Source organism: Macaca nemestrina, chromosome 9 (genome assembly GCF_043159975.1).
Source record: "Macaca nemestrina isolate mMacNem1 chromosome 9, mMacNem.hap1, whole genome shotgun sequence".
In the NCBI taxonomy this organism is placed as follows: domain Eukaryota; kingdom Metazoa; phylum Chordata; class Mammalia; order Primates; family Cercopithecidae; genus Macaca; species Macaca nemestrina.
The window spans coordinates 46,396,160-46,413,592 of NC_092133.1; the positions used below are offsets into that span (position 1 = coordinate 46,396,160).

Consider the following 17,433-nt stretch of genomic DNA (forward strand, 5'->3'; position numbering starts at 1 on the left):
TGCAAGCTCCACTCAGATAGTGGCACTTGCTGAAAATTGACCTTTTTCTTATCAACCTTATAATGAAATGACATTGAACGATGACATTATTCAAGGATCTGCTGTACATTTTAGTTTAACAATTTTTCTACCCAAACGTGAGGAGTCTGTCACTCAGCTGTTAATACCAGATTTTTCCCCCATGGGCTTAGGGTGTCTACTCTTTTTTCCTTTTAGTTTACATTTTATTTTATTTATGTATTTTTTTTCGAGGCAAGGTCTCACGCTGTAGCCCACATTGGAGTACAGTGGTGTGATCATAGCTCACTGTAACCTTCAACTTCTGGGCTCAAGAGATCCTCCCACCTCCACTTCCCGAGTTGCTAGGACCACAGGTGCATGCCACCATGTCTGGCTAATTTTATTTTTTGTAGAGACGGGGGCCTTCATATGTTGCCCAGGCTGTTCTCGAACTCCTGACCTCAAGCAATTCCCCGCCTCTACCTGCAATGCTTTCTACTCAGCAGCCCAAAGTGCTGGGATTACAGGTGTGAGCCACTGTGCCTGGCTGAATGTCTACTCTTTTGTTTGAGACAGGGTCTCGCTCTGTCACTCAGGCTGGAGTACAGTGGCATGACCATGGCTTACTGCACCCTTGACCTCCCGGGCTCAATCAGCCCTCCCACCTCAACCTTGTGAGTAGCTGGAACTACAGGCACAAACCACTATGCCTGGCTAATTTTTGTACTTTTTATAGAGACGGGTTTCTGCCGTGTTTCCCAGACTGGTCTCAAATTCCTGGGCACAAGCAATCCTCCTGCCTTGACCTCCCAAGTGCTGGGATTACAGGCATGAGCAACCACAACTGGCTGCAATTTCGTAATTGCAGATCAACTCAGGCTGCTCATCTAGGGGAAAGTGTTATTTTACCTGTTAACATCCAACCCTTGTTAACACTGTGGCGTTCTTGCTTGGTGTCTCCGCTAATGGAAAAGTTTTTATTTTCTCTCAGGTGAAGTCACTCCTCACCTGCTTCTTTTGTGCCTGTGGTCCTGAATACTCTTGAACTGGGGCAGAGGCTCTCTAACTATCTTCACTGTCTCACCATCTGCTTTGGGACTTCTTTTTCAGTTAACATCCTTTTGATTTATGGCTCAACTTTATTCATAACTTGCCCCTGGTTAAAACAATTATTTCTTTATTTAAGGATTTCAGCCCCCTCATTCCTAAATAATTTCCTAGATGCTTCTCATACAGATGATTGTTGAACGAGACTTTGACAAGCACTGATTGCTCAAAGGGATTTTTGCCAAGTCTCTCTTATGTTAAGATTAAAGGCCTCTTTTGGTATTGCCAAAGTTTGGGGACAAAGAACCTTGTGCATACTATGTACTGTTTGAAGAATGAATGGCGAATTTTTAAGGCCAATAATTTTTCCTAACATCATAAAACTTCTACATACATGATTCTACATTATATTATCTGGCTATTCAATATTCTTTAATTTTTTTCTTTCTTTTATTAGATATTTTACAAGAGTTTGCTACAATGTGTAACAGATCTAGATGTTGGGGGATAAAAGTGAGTAAGACAAGGTCTAACGTGACTACAAGGATCACATCTTGAATTATGTCAAGAGTAGATGGTCAATGGATGTTTTTGAATGACTGGATACCAAATGGCAAAGCAAGGAGATGCACGGGTGAAAAATGCCCATCTCCAAGTTGGATGACGTCAGGGTTCAGAAAGGACTTCCCATCTCCTCTTATGCTGGTGCCAAGAGGCACCTTTACACAGTGTATTATAGAGACACTGATATTGGAGCATTAGGAATGGCTGTATTCATAGGAGATGTTTTCAGAGACATGGCAAAGGGGCCCTTCTTTGGTCAACTGTTCATCCTAAAGTGCAGTCCATTTTTTTAAAACAAATAAAATTCAGTTATGTAAATTATAACTTTTTTCTTGAAAATGGCAATCTTAAAGTGTTAAAAGGATTATTATGTTCAAGAAAAGAAAACAAGTGGTGACAAGGTTGCGAGACAATTTTGTGAAGTTTATTTTGCAAACATAGTAAGAAAAAATGTCTATACTGTGATTTCTTCGCATTGTAGGTGACATCATCTAAAGTGACTCAAGTGCCCTTGAATTTGAACAGAATAGGGACAGGTTTATTGCTAAAATACAGGCCTCTTATAAAAGCTTTGGTGCATAGAAATTATGACCTTTATCTACCACATTTTATTTTATTTTTTGAGATAAAGTCTCATTCTGTTGCGCAGGTTGGAGTCCAGTGATGTGATCTCGGCTCACTGTAACCTCTGCCTCCCAGGTTCAAGCGATCCTCCTACCTCAGCCTCCCAAGTAGCTAGGATTACAATCATGCACCACTGCACTCCGCTAATTTTTATATTTTTAGTAGAGATGGGGTTTCACCATGTTGGCCAGGCTAGTCTTGAATTCCTGACCTCAGATGATCTGCCTGCCTCAGTCTCCCAAAGTGCTGAGATTACAGGTGTGAGCCACCACGCCCAGCCCATATTTTACATTATAGTAAATAATGTTTTAGAAACATGGATTCATCTGTAGATAATAAAACTATCTCTGTCCAGAATTACTATTGTCATTGTGTCTGTCAGTGTTTTCTGTTGATTAGTGCTATTAGCCAAAAGGGATTATAAACAGGAAATACATCAGACAGGAGCAAATTAGCAAATTCAGCCATCATTAAAGTTTCACTCAAGTTGTAACACAAGATATGACTTGTTTAATGTTGCTTATACCTGAAGTCATGTTAAATGTGAAGTGTTAAGGAAACTTTGGAGAAATGCACATTGTTAGGATGCTTTCAGGAGTGACTTATTTCTTCTGCTGAAGGAGAATGTCTAAAAGTTCTAGAAAGAAACTGTCAGGCCTCTGAGCCCAAGCCAAGCCATCGCATCCCCTGTAACTTGCACCTATACGCCCAGATGGCCTGAAGTAACTGAAGAATCACAAAATAAGTGCAAATGCCCTGCCTCGCCTTAACCGATGACATTCCACCACAAAAGAAGTGAAAATGGCCAGTCCTTGCCTTAAGCGATGATATTATCTTGTGAAATTCCTTTTCCTGGCTCATCTTGCCTCAAAAACTCCCCCACTGAGCACCTTGTAACCCCCCACTCCTACCCACCAGAGAACAACCCCCCTTTGACTGTAATTTTCCTTTACCCACCCAAATCCTATAAAACAGCCCCATCCTTATCTCCTTGGCTGACTCTCTTTTCGGATTCAGTCCGCCTGCACGCAGGTGAAATAAAAAGCTTTGTTGCTCACACAAAGCCTGTTTGGTGGTCTCTTCACACGGACACGCATGACAGAAACAGCTAGCATCTGGAGGGTATTGGTGCCCCTTTATCATGGTGTAATGCTCCAAGAGATTGCCTGCTCCTTCTCTCTTGCTGCTCTACTGGGGTAGTAGAACCCCACCTCTGTGCAAATGGGGCAGTGGAATGTGAGGGGAAAATGGTGGAAGAAACAGCCTCCTATTAAGACTAATTCCCCTCACCTGGACCAGTGCAGTAGCCTTTTAGATGCCCTCTCTGGCCTGCCTTCAGTGCCTTCAAAACATAATCTGAACTATTTTTGGGAAGATGGAGTATCTTTCTGTACTTCTGCCACTAAGAACAACCCAAAACTCTCAATGTTATATATAAAACAAACATAAGAAGATTTTCAAAGGTGAAAAAAAGAAGCCAGACCACCTAGGGATCTAGGGACTCAAAGTGTAACAAGGTGGTGGGCTCCTTAGATTATGTTTTTGTCCTATATATCCCAGACTTGGAGAGAAAGAGGTTGACAACCCAGAAATAACAATGTGCACATACAAGTAAAGCCCCAACAAAATCCTACTCTCTCCACCCAAAAGACCAGTAAAAGAACAAATAGAATTCAGCAACATATATAATAATATATCATGACCAAGTGAGGTTTATTTCAGGCTGGCTCAGTAGTTGAAAATGAAGCTATTTAATCCATTGTATTAACAGGCTAAAGAAAAAATCCTCGATCATAACAATCAATGGATACAGGAAGACTCTGACAAACTTGGACACCCATGAATGATCTTAAAAACGATCAGAAAAATGGGAATAGAGGGGAATTTCCTCAACATAATATAGAATAACTACAAAAAACTGTACATATAACATTATACTGGTTGGGCCTGGTAGCTCACTCTTGCAATTCCAGTGCTTTGGGAGGCAAGAGGATTGCTTGAGGCTAGGAGTTCAAGACCAGCCTAGCCAACAGCGTGAGATCTTATCTCAAAAAAATTTTTTTAACTTTACTTTTAAATACCATTGTGGTGGCAGTTGCATGTAGTTCTAGCTATTTGGGAGGCTGAGGCGGGAAGATTGCTAGAGCCCAGGAGTTTGGTGCTGTAGTGAGCTGTGATCATACCCCTGCACTCCAACCCGGCCAACAGTATCGGGAGAACCCGCTCCCGATGTTTAACATGGGTTCTTTTCTATTTCCCAAGTGTCTCGGCTGGGTTGAGAAATAAAGGGAAAGAGCACAAGAGAGAGAAATTTAAAGCTGGGTGTCCGGGGGAGACATCACATGTCGGCAGGATACGTGATGTTCCCCAAGCCGTAAAACCAGCAAGTTTTTATTAGCGATTTTCCAAAGGGGAGGAAGTGCACGAATAGGGTGTGGGTCACAGAGATCGCATACTTCACAAGGTAATAAAATATCACAAAGCAAATAGAGGCAGGGCAAGTCACAGGACCACCAGATGAGGCGACATTAGAATTGCTAATGAAGTTTCGGCACGCATTGTCATTGATAACATCTTATCAGGAAACAGGGTTTGAGAGCAGGTAACCTGTCTGACCACAATTTTTGTGAATTTTTTTTGGGAATTTTTGTCCTTATAAGCCTGGGAGCACTATAGGAGACCCGGGCTTATTTCATCCCACAGGCTTTGACCATAAAAGACAGGACGCCTTAGAAAGGGGCCGTCTATAGGCCTACCTTCAGGGCACATTCTCTTTCTCAGGGATGTTCCTTGCTGAGAAAAAGAATTCAGCGATATTTCTCCCATTTGCTTATGAAAGAGGAGGAATATAGCTCTGTTCCATCCGGCTCACTGGCAGCCAGTTCAAAGTTACCTCTCCTGTTCCCTGAACATCGCTGTTATCCTGTTCTTTTTTAAAGATGCCCAGATTTCATATTCAAACACACATGCTCTACAAACAATTTGTGCAGTTGATACAATCACAGGGTCCTGAGGCGACATTCATCCTCCTCAGCTTACAAAGAAGATGACCGGATTAAGAGATTAAAGTAAAGACAGGCATAGGAAATCATAAGGATATTCATTGGGGAAGTGATAAGTGTCCATGAAATCTTCACAATTTATGTTCAGAGATTACAGTAAAGACAGGTGTAAGAAATTATAAAAGTATTAATTTGGGGAACTAATAAATGTCCATGAAATCTTCACAATTTATGTTCTTCTGCTGTGGCTTCAGCTGGTCCCTCTATTCGGGGTCCCTGACTTCCCTCAACACAGCAGTGCAAGACTCTGTCTCTTAAAAAATTCCAGCAAGTTTTAAAAATAGATCTAGACAACACTAGTCTACAATGTATATAGAAAGGCAGAGGAACCAGAATAGCTAAAACAATTTTGAAAAGGAAGACTAATGTGAAAGGAACCAGTCTTACCTGGTTTCAAGGGTTTCAAGACTTATCATACAGCTTCTATAGTCAAAACTATATGGTATTGGCAGAGGAATAGGCACATAGATCCATGGAACAAAACAGGAAACCCAGAAACTGATACACACAAATATATGCAACTGATGTTTTGACACAGGTGTAAAAGAAATTCAATGGAGGGAAGATAACTTTAATGGTGCTGAGCAATCCTTAAGGTTAAAAAGTGAGCCTCAACCTAAGATTTATACCTTATGCAAAAATTAACTCAAAATAACTCATGGACTTAAATAGAAAATATTAAAACTGTCAAACTTCTAGTAAGAAAAAATCTTCATGAGGTAGGACTCAGCAAAGACGACTTAGACTTGACACCAAAAATATGGTTCATAAAAGGAAAAGCTGATAAATTAGACTGCATCACAATTAAAAAACTTTGCTCTGTGAAAGATTCTGTTAACAGGATAAAAAACAAATTGGAGAGTGGGAAAAGAATTGCAAACCCCGTATTTGACAAAAAGGACTAGTATTTGGAATATGAAAGTAAACTCTCAAAACTCAACATTAAGTCTAATAATCCAATTAGAAAATAGGCAAAAGACCCAAAGAGACGCTTCACCAAAGGTAATATACAGATGGCAACTAAGCACACGAAAAGATGTTCAGCTTCGTTGGCCATTAGAGAAACTCAAAGCACAACAAGCTATTACTGCATACCTATCAGAATGGCTAAAATAAAAAACAGTGGCAACATTAAATTCTGATGAGAATGAGGAGAAACTAGATCACTGGTACATTACTGTTGAGAATGTAAAATGGTGCAGATACTCTGGAAATAGTTTGACAGTTTCTTTATGCATGATAGTTTCTACATGCAGCTACCATATAACTCAGCAATTGCACCCTTGGGCATGTATCCCAGAGAAACAAACTTCATGTTCACACAAAAACCTATAAACAAATGTTTATAGCAGCTCTATTTAAAATCTCTGGACATTGGAGCCGAGCCAGATGTCCTTCAACATATGAATGGTTAAACGAACAGTGGCACCCCGATACATGGAACACCGCTACTCAGCCCCCTAAAAAGGAACAAACTATTGACACGTGAAACAACCTGAATGAATCTACAGAAAATTATGCTGAGAGAAAACAGCCAATCCCATGAGGTTCTATACTATATGATTCTACTTATATAACTGTTGAAAAGACAAGATTATAGAAATGGAGAACATATTAGTGGTCACCAGGAGTAAAGTGGGGAGGGCTATCCAGGGACAACAGGAGGGATTCATGTGGTGTTGAAAATGCTTTATCTTGACTGCACCAAGGACAATATCCTGGTTGTGATGTTGTACCATAGTTTTGCAAGATGTTACCTTTGGAGAAAACTGGGTAAAGGATACATGGGATTTCCCTGTATTATTTCTTACAACTGCATATGAGTCTACAATTATTTCAAAATAAAAAAGCTTAAATTAAAAAACCCTGAACATCTTACTATATCACCTCTCTTCAGTAACATTTTCACCACAGCTTGAAAGATAAAATCAAAATGTTTAACAATGCTTGATTAGAGCCTATATGATTAGAACTTGCATGGTCTAGCCCAGTGATTCCCAGACTTGGCACAGTTACCTATGAAACTTATTTAAAAAATACTGATGTCTAGGTCTTAGTCCAGCTCAATTAAATGAGGATATGATGGTGCAACTATACATTCATTAATGTGTTTATCTGATTAAATCTGTCTCACCACCAGACCATAGGCTCTGTGAGGGCAGGCACCAGGGCTGTTTATGCTTTCCAGCATATTTCCAGCACCCAAATCAGTGTCTGTCACCCAGGAGGTGCTCAGTATTTGTGAAGCAAATGAATGAATGAATAGAGTGAAACAGAAATATCCTCCTCCCCTCTCTTTCTGCCTCCCTGAACCCATGAAAGGGATAAGGAGCCTTCCCTAGTTTCATCCTGGTCTCTCCAGGGCTCCATCACAAAATTGCAGTAGGGATCACAGCATTGCTCCGAGAGAAATCTAACCCACAAGTACGAAATCTGGAAATGATGACAGTGCCTCCTTCTTCACACTCAATCAACAAATTTAATGAAAGTGAAACAGAAGCTGACAAGGAGGCCGACATGACACATACTCTTACTCATGCAGAAATAATAGAAAGACTTTTAAATGCAACTAAAAAAATTAAAGACACTGACAAAGAAATTAAAAAAAAAAAAGATTTTAGGAGAGGAGAAAAGCTGGGGGCAAAAAAGCTCCTAACTTTTGATCTAATAATCACATTTGCAGAAAGTCTCTCTTGTGCTGCTCATGGAGCCAGAGTGGTCCATATAATGTTAACGTGTGAATCAGATTATGCAAAAAGAAAGAAATTCTGCAAATTCCAAGGTATTCTTGGGCGTATTCTGGCGTATTGCCCCACCTCCACCCCAGCATCTATATCAACATTTGCAGTGTGAGTACAACAATTAATATTTTAAACAATTACCTTGAGACATTGCAAGTTCTGGAATGTGATAAGAATCTCAGCCCACCAATCCACAAACACCAGAGTGTGGGAAATATAACTATATGTAACTCCACTTAATTTTTATCTCTATACCACTACCACCACCACTACCACTACTACTTATTCTACCTATCTGATGGTAAGCTTATCCTTTTAAAAATCTTGGCATCATTTTACTCACTCATATACAGTATTTTAAAAATTTTGGGTGGGGGCGGGGTTTTGCAAATACTCCCTGGAATTGTCAAGGCTTCCACAGGTGAAGTATTGTGGGGTGGAAGGGCAGCAAGGCCTTTCGTGTCTGGCAGCTCTGCCATTTGGATTCATGGTTTGGGCTTGGGAACCTTTATTAGGCTGCTTATAGTTAGTTACATCTGCTCTCTAGCCTTGCTTTCTCCCTGACGTTGATACTGGAAAGCTGGTATACACCCTTTTCTTTCCCCTCCCTCTCCTTTTTCCAAACAGAATGGCCTTCTAGTGTGGGGTGAAAAGAAGCTCCACTCATTCCCCTTCCTGAGATATCTTGTCTCAGGGAAATATCTTGTCCCAGTTTCTTGGGGCTCAAACTTTGGGAAACAAAGCCAGGAAATCTAACAGGCTTTCTGCTCTCACTGGAGGCTAGGAACACAGGCCAAAACATCTGCTGGAGTGGGGACAGGTTTGAGGGAGAAGAAAAAGGAGGAAAATGAGATATATAGGAATGGAAAAAGAGATTATTCCAACATGTTGTCTTGGAATGACAGCTAACATTACATGCTCACACAGTATGCCAAGTGCTCTGGTAAGTGCTTTATGCGGATTATTATGGAGAAATGCTCACAACCTGAAAATAAGTTGGTATTGTTATTCACATTTTATAGGCAAGGAAACTGAGGCTCCAGGAGGTTTACTCATTTGACTGATGTCACACAGCTAATAAGTAGCAGGGCTCAGATTTGTGCCCAGTTTCCGATTCCAAAGCCCATGCTTTTAACTACTGCAGGAAAAGATAGTGATGTTTAAGATCCTGCAGGATAGGAAAGGGTATGAATCCATTTTAGGACTATTTTTCTAACCATGGGGATTGAAATAAAAAAGAATACAGGGCTTAAGCAATGGTCTCAGTCAATAGAAACATTCAGTCAACCAGGATTCCATGAGGCTTTTCTGGCCTGGCCACTTTTCCCTCCAGCTGTGGTGGTTTCTCCTCCCAGTCCCCAGCTGTGTTCCTGTCTCTGGTTCCCTGAGTGTTGCTCTCACTGTTTTTCTTGGCACCTTTATCCCTGTGGTTCTACCTTTTGATCTTTCTGTTTCTTGCCCCTGGCTCCACTCCATGACTTCTGGTTCATGATGAAGGAACTTATGCTTCAATCTTGCAGTTTTCTTTGAGAGCTAACCCAGTAGACTTTAGCTAGGGCTCATGCCAACGGCCCTCATGGGTTCTTTCATTTTTGCCTGCTAGGTTTCCCTATGAGGCTCTCCAGTGCTCTTTCCCAGCTGCCAGATGCCCACCATGACTAGCCCTCCAAGGTCACTTGGTGAGCATTTAAACACTTAGGTCTCAGCAGTACCCTGGGAGAGGACCAACATCTCCTGTTGCAGCAGGTAACGTCAGTGTCCATATATCTCAAAGCATCTGTAGTAAGAAGCCATGGGCCGGGCGCGGTGGCTCAAGCCTGTAATCCCAGCACTTTGGGAGGCCGAGACGGGCGGATCACGAGGTCAGGAGATCGAGACCATCCTGGTTAACACGGTGAAACCCCGTCTCTACTAAAAAATACAAAAAACTAGCCGGCCGAGGTGGCGGACGCCTGTAGTCCCAGCTACTCGGGAGGTGGAGGCAGGAGAATGGCGTGAACCCGGGAGGCGGAGCTTGCAGTGAGCTGAGATCCGGCCACTGCACTCCAGCCTGGGTGACAGCGCGAGACTCCATCTCAAAAAAAAAAAAAAAAAAAAAAAAAAAAAAAAAAAAAAAAAAAAAGAAGCCATGTAGAGAACTGTTCCATTTAATGCATACAGCCAGGCCAGGCAACCCCTTAACAGTGAGAGCTTTTCACTCACAGGGAAGCCTTTAACAACCATCCGGAGGTGAACAAAAGGCTTAAAATTATTGACTTGTCAGACAGACATGTTTTTTAAAAAACAAAAACTGTCGCATTAACCTTGTTGTAGCCCCAGGAGTTATTGAGCCGTGTGTAACTGCTACCACACTCTTTAAAACTACAATGTTCAGTGCCATTAAAATAGCTTGGCCAAAACCACAGATGGGTCACCAAGTTACAAGTGAAAACAGGAAAATAATGGGATGGGTGGGAGTGGGGACACACATGTACAAAAGTGAGGCAATTCAAAGAGAAAATAATGCAAATAGTTATTATAGAAACACATTGAAATTTGTAAATTTGTCCTTCGAAATTTCTCCCTCCTCTGCCTCACTTCAATGGTGCAAAGTCCCTTCAGGTTCTGATGTGATAATTGATTATTGATCTTCCTGCCTTTATCTACATGGTCTTTCTTTATAATTCCCCAAATCCTATGAAGAGTTAATATCATCCCCAGTGTAGACACGAGAAAATGAGGCCCCAGTAGGTTATCAAACATTTGGACAGGGTCTGGTGGACAGTAAGCTACTTTTCTATTATATGACACTGACTATAGTAGGCCGTAAGGAGTAGATTTAGGGATTTGAGGAAGAGCCCATATATGTAGTTTAATGGCCGGCCTTTTTGTAGTCTTCAAATTAAAACACGTAATGTCTGTCCATTCGGCCTTTATGCAAGGTTGATTAGGGCCAGAGTAGAAAGCACTATAGTTGCAATATAAGGAACTTCTCTTTCCTTTGGCATTTGATAAAAAATTCTGTAGAGCCGTTATTCAGGCTGGGGAGTTTTTAAAAATGTTTATGCCTGGGCTGCACCCCATAGCAATTATATCAGACTCCCTCGGTATGGACCCCACGCATCAGTACTTTTAAAACTCCCCAGGTGTTTTCCCTTGTTGCCAGGGTCAAGAACCAGGGCTCTAAAACAGTGGTTCTCAAACTCGAATATGCAGCAGAATCACCTGGAAGACCTGTGAAAACACTGGTTGCTAGGACCCACTCCTAGAGTTTCTGATTCAGTAGGTCCAGGGTGGGTCCCAAGGATGTGCATTTCTAGTAAGTTCCCAGGTCACATGATATTCCTCATCTGAGGACCATACCTGGATAATTGGGGAGGTAAGTTGAGCGAAAGTAAACCCAGTCTATGCTTCTGCTCCCTTTCTTCCTGTTTATGAGGTTATAAGAAGTTTGTGTCTGATTCTCCTCCATGTCTTTCCACAGTGCTAACTCACCCAACAAGAATATTAGAAGAACATCATTTGCTGTGTAAATGATAAATAGTCTGTGAGCATCAGAAGTGTTTTTAAATAAATCAGGCAATGAATTCCATCAGGCTTTGAATGAGTTCTAAGGAGTTTACCAACATTTGCAGTACGAAAATAAACATCTTTCAAAGAAAATGTATCCTCAAATGTAGTTGTGCTACTCATTCTAACAGCATTTTAAAAGCCTTTGCAATAACTCCTCTTTACTATTTTTAATGAAGTCAAGTTACAAAGTTTGTGGACAGGGAAAAAACCTTGAGCCTATCAGGGTAGGGTTGTCAGATTTAGGAAAACAAACATACACATGCATGCACACAGGAAATCCAGTTAAATTTCACTTTCAGATAAATAATGAATTTTTTTTAGTATAAGTATGTCCCATGCAATATTTGACAACCCTGATTGGGGATAAACACTGGGATGGGAATAACATAAATGCCTGCTGTGGAGAACCGGGACATACCATATCCATTTCTGTTTTATGGATATACAGAATTACTTACTTGATCTTGTACCTTAAACATTGAGAACTCAACAAACATTGGCTGAATTGATAGAATATGAATACCTAAGATATAAATGCAATATATGAAAATGCTGAGTGATTTCAAAGAAGAATGCTTGATCAACTTAAGATTGCAGTGTCTTTTGATTTAGTTATCCCACTTTGATCATTGTCTAAACCAGCGATTCTCAACTGAGGATGATTCCCCCATACCAGGGGACATTTGGCAATGTCTGGAGATACCTTTGGCTGTCACAAGTGGGTGGGAGAGGTGCTACTGGCATCTATTTGTTTGAGGCCAGGAATGCTGCTAAACGCCTTTTGATGTACAGGACGGCCTCTGGCAACAAACAATTACCTGGCCCAAATGTCCACAGAGCTGGGGTTGAGAAATCCTGGTCTAGATCATAGTGCAGAGGATTTAGCAAATCTTTCACTGAATGTTTTTGGCTGTGTCCTGGAGTGCGTTGGTCTCTCATTCTTCCAGGTGTCAACAGAGGAAAGATGGTTTCTCCTATTATACTGTGAAGGAATGGGTGGAAGAATTTTGATATGCTTCTTCGAAATCTTATGAAACAAGGAAGGTGCTGCTGAGGTTCCAGAAAAGGTGCCAGTCTTCAGTTGCTGCTGTTCTTCCTGTAGTCTGGCCTAGGTTTGAAGCTTTTGAGGAGTTCATGCAGGAACTACGAAATTTAGGTGAGTGCACTATATCAATCTCCCCTTCTTTAGTGTGGGAGATATAATTTTTGTCTCAACCTTCCAATTAGTTCTGGCCATCCAGGACTTGTTTGCAAATGGTAATTGGAGGAGGTGCTGACCCAACATGTATTCGTTATTTTGTGTACTACCACTGTTGATATAATACATGTACTTTGTACTAAATACAGCAACAATTAACATTCATAATACATTGAACAATATCTTACGTTTTCATTTATGTATACCTTTAATGAACTATGAAACATTTTATAGACATATATTCTTATTAAAGAACTAATTAATTCTCACGATACCCATGGGAAGCAAAGTGGGGGTGGGTTATATTATTCCCATTTTACTAGGAAATAATTAAACCTTGCCTGGAGTTACACATTGACTATTTGAAAAGCCAGGAGTAAATTACAAGTCTTGACAATGGTACCATGTCTGCCAGCCAGGGCAGTGTTCTGCTGATGGCACTGATTCATCGGTCCCTGGTTAATGCCCAGGCATAAATGTCTAATTTGAAAATCCTTTTTAAATGTAATGAGGCAGATTGTGAAGGGTGGTTGCTAATTAGAGAAGAAGGATAACATAGCAAGGACATTTCCATTCCTGGTGGTTTACCCTTTTTAAACAAAAACATACCAGTGAAAAGAAAATCATACATTACGGTTCAATAACTGTTTACTATGGGCTACTTGGTGCCAAGTCCTATGTTAGGTCTCTGAAAGATGAAAACTAAATATATATCCTTGATAGAAATTTAATATGTAATCGAAAAATCAAGACTTATGTGCAAGAAACATGCAGAGAACTGTAAAAGACATAATATAATCAAGTGCCAAAATGTGTGTATAGGAGGTTTCTGTGTCCTGGAAGGCAGACTTTTTTTTATTTTTTTGAGGCAGAGTCTCATTCTGTCGCCCAGGCTGGAGTGCAGTGGCGTGATCTCAGCTCATTGCAACCTCTGCCTCCTGGGTTCAAGGGATTCTCCTGCCTCAGCCTTCCGAGTAGCTGGGATTACAGGCGCCCACCACCACGCCCGGCTGATGTTTGTATTTTTAGTAGAGTAGGGAGTTCACCATGTTGGCGGGGCTGGTCTCGAACTCCTGACCTCAGGTCAGGATCCACCCGCCTCTGCCTCCCAAAGTGTTGGGATTACAGGCGTGAGCCACTGCGCCTGGCCCAGACATCTTTTATTTTAAAAGGGTGAAAGTGGAGAGAGTTGCGTGGCGGGACCGCCGCGGCAGTGAGGGCGAGCCGCGCTGGCCCTTGAGTCCAGTGTGGCGATGCTGACCCTGGCGTTCGACCTCCTCAGCCAGGAGCCGGACTTCCTGACCATCGCAGTCTGAATGCCCTACGCCCGGATCTCTGAGTTCAACGTCTACTTCGAGGGGTCTGACTTCTAGTTCTAGTATGCCAAGCCGTACTTTCTCAAATTAACCCCCCCTGGCAGAATTGCAGAAAATGGAAGTGAGCAAAGGTCCTATGATGCAGATAAAGGAATTTTTACCATTCACCTGCCCAAAGAAACCCCTGGCCAGCATTTTGAGGGGCTGAAAATGTGTTGCTCTTCTGGCACCAGGAAAATCCGGGACAGCAAAACCACCTGTGGAAGAAATAGGTGCTTTGAGATTCCCGAGGAAGTAGTTGACGATGAAGAGTTTGATTCGGAAATTGAGCAGACACCTATGAAGAGGTATCAGAAAGTGCTTTGAATCCGCAGTGCCACTATGGGTCAGAAACTTATGATCAGGGGTGTTTTAGCAGTTACAGGATGAATTGAATGACATTATTAAGGATCCAGATTTCACCCCTGCAGCTGAACGAAAACAGAAGCACCTGGCAGCTGAGCTGGCCAAGTTTGATCCTGATCATTATCTAGCTGACTTTTTTGAAGATGAGGCAGTTGAACAGATTTTGAAGTATAATCCTTGGTGGACTAACAGATATTAAAAAACGACAGCCTTTTTGGAAAAGAGTCAGAAGCAAGAAAATCATGCTGCATTAGTGTCTTTTTCTGAAGAAGAGAAATATCAGCTACAAGAATTTGTCAATAAATCTTTTTTTTTTTTTTTTTCTTCAGACGCAGTCTTGCTCTGTTGCCCAGGCTGGAGTGCAGTGGCCGGATCTCAGCTCATTGCAAGCTCCGCCTCCCAGGTTTACGCCATTCCTCTGCCTCAGCCTCCCGAGTAGCTGGGACTACAGACGCCCGCCACCTTGCCTGGCTAGTTTTTTGTATTTTTTAGTAGAGATGGGGTTTCACCGTGTTCGCCAGGATGGTCTCGATCTCCTGACCTCGTGATCCACCCGTCTCGGCCTCCCAAAGTGAATAAATCTTATCTGTTAGACAAGAGAGCTTGTCGTCAAGTGTACTACAGTTTGATTGATATCCTTCTGGTATATTGCTAAGAAACCCATGTCACTGAAAGAGAGAAGGATGTTGAATCTGCATGGAATATCAGGAAACTGAGTCCAACACTATGCTGGTTGGAGACTTGGACTAATGTTCATGATATCATGGTGTCTTTTGGAAGAAGGGTGTTGTGTTACCCACTCTATCGCCATTTCAAACTGGCGATGAAGGCCTACGGGGAGACTATAAAGATATTGCAACTAGGTAAAAGTGCAGTTTTAAAGTGTCTCCTGGATATTCACAACATTTTTCAGGAAAACGACCCAGCATATATACTGAATGATCTCTACATCTCAGACTACTGTGCGTGGATTCAGAAAGTCAAATCCAAAACGTTGGCAGCTCTTGCAGAAGCCTTAAAGGAAGTCTCCCTTACAAAGGCCCAGTTGGGGTTAGAACTGGAAGAACTAGAAGCAGCAGCACTTCTTGTCCAGGAGGAAGAATCTGCATTAAAAGCAGCCCATTCAGTTTCTGGGCAGCAGAAACTTTGCTCCAGCTCTGAGGCAAGTGATTCGGAGGACTCAGACAGCACTGTGTCATCTGGAAACGAAGACTCAGACTCAGATTCAGAACAAGATGAACTCAAAGATAGTCCATCTGAGACAGTCAGTTCTTTGCAAGGTCCCTTTCTTGAAGAAAGTGGTGCCTTTCTTATTGTTGATGGTGGAATATGCACAAACACAGCCATCCAGGAGTCTGATACCAGTCAAGGAAAGTTACTTGCCTCTTGGAGTGTCTGGGCCTCTGATAGAGGAGCTTGGGGAACAACTGAAGACCACAGTTCAGGTTTCTGAACCCAAGGGCACCACTGTTGTAAACCACAGCAATATGCAGGAGAGAGACGGCTGTCAGACACCAAATATTTGACTCTCAAGTGGTTTTATTCATTGTTGAGAAATATGTTAGATTTGGTTTCATTTAGCAAAGGAGAATTCCTCATTTTCACTTTGTAATTTTTCTTAGTATATACAGTCAGCTTGCTGCTGTATTTGTGGGTTCCACATCAACCAACTACAGATAAAAAATATTTAAGAAAAAATTGCATCTGTACCAAACATGTATACTTTTTTTTCTTATTATTCTCTACAGAATACAGTATAACAACTATTCCCACAGCAATTACATTGTATTGGGTCATATAAGTAATCTAGTGATGATTTAAAGTATACAGGAGGATATGGGTAGGTTATACGCAAATACTGTACCTTTTTTTAAATCAGGACTTGACCATCTGAGGATTTTGGTATCCAACTCCCCACAGATACTGGGATGACTTTATGACATTGTTTTTCCATCAGTGAATGTTTATACCTTTTGGGTTCCTTGCTACAACTGTGAAGCTAAAGTTCAAATCACTTTTACCAAATATTTCAAGCTGAAAATAATAGTTCTACTGCCAGTGTCTCCAGAATGTGGAGCCCATTAATATTTTAATTTTAGCTTTACTGAGGTATACTTGACACCCGATAAACTGCACATATCTAAAGTATACAGTGTGTTGGCATATGTATACCCTGTGTAAAACTATCACCGTGATCAAGGTGAGAATCGGACCCATCATCCCCAAGTGCCCTCTTGCTCTAATATTAGTTCGCCTGTCCTAGAATTCTATGCAAATTGAATCATACAATATGTATCCGTTTTTTGGTCAGCCTTATTTTACTCAGTATAATTATTTTGAGATTCATTCACGTGGTAGCATGTGTCAAGAGTTTTCGTTTTTGTGTTTTTCATTGCTGAGTACTACTTCATTGAATGGATTCATTGACCTACTGATGGACACTTGGGTTGTTTCCAGTTTGGGGCTATTATAAATAAAGCTGTTATGATCATTTGTATACAAAAAAAAAAAGGTGAAATTGGAGATGGACCTTGAAATATTAGTAAGATTAAGTGACCAGTGGGAATCTGGGGGAATAGCAGTCAACTAGACAAGAGGGTTAATGAATATAGGTAGGGTTGTTCTTGCTACTCTCTGGAAGAGAGTAACAACTTTGGAGCTCTCAAGTGGTCGTTTCATGGAACTGAAGGCAAAGCCAGAAAGCACAGGGAGAGAATAAATAGAAATGCAGAGGAGACAGAGGGAGACTTTCTGGGTTCCTTTCAATACTCCAGTTCCTGGTTCCCATCTCATCCCGAGCCTCAGCTGCATCCCTGATCTACTCTGGTATCTTCAAATAAATTCCAATTTTTTGTCAATGAATAGGAGAAGCCAAGCAGTTACTGAAGCCAGGAATCCTAGCCAGGAACACAGGAATGAGCACA

The 17,433-nt window shown here is 41.4% G+C and overlaps 1 pseudogene; it reads left to right on the forward strand.

Moving 5' to 3' along the window:
- Positions 1 to 14,219: 14,219 nt before the first annotated feature.
- Positions 14,220 to 16,035, forward strand: LOC105481219 (protein SHQ1 homolog pseudogene; annotated as a pseudogene).
- Positions 16,036 to 17,433: the final 1,398 nt, after the last annotated feature.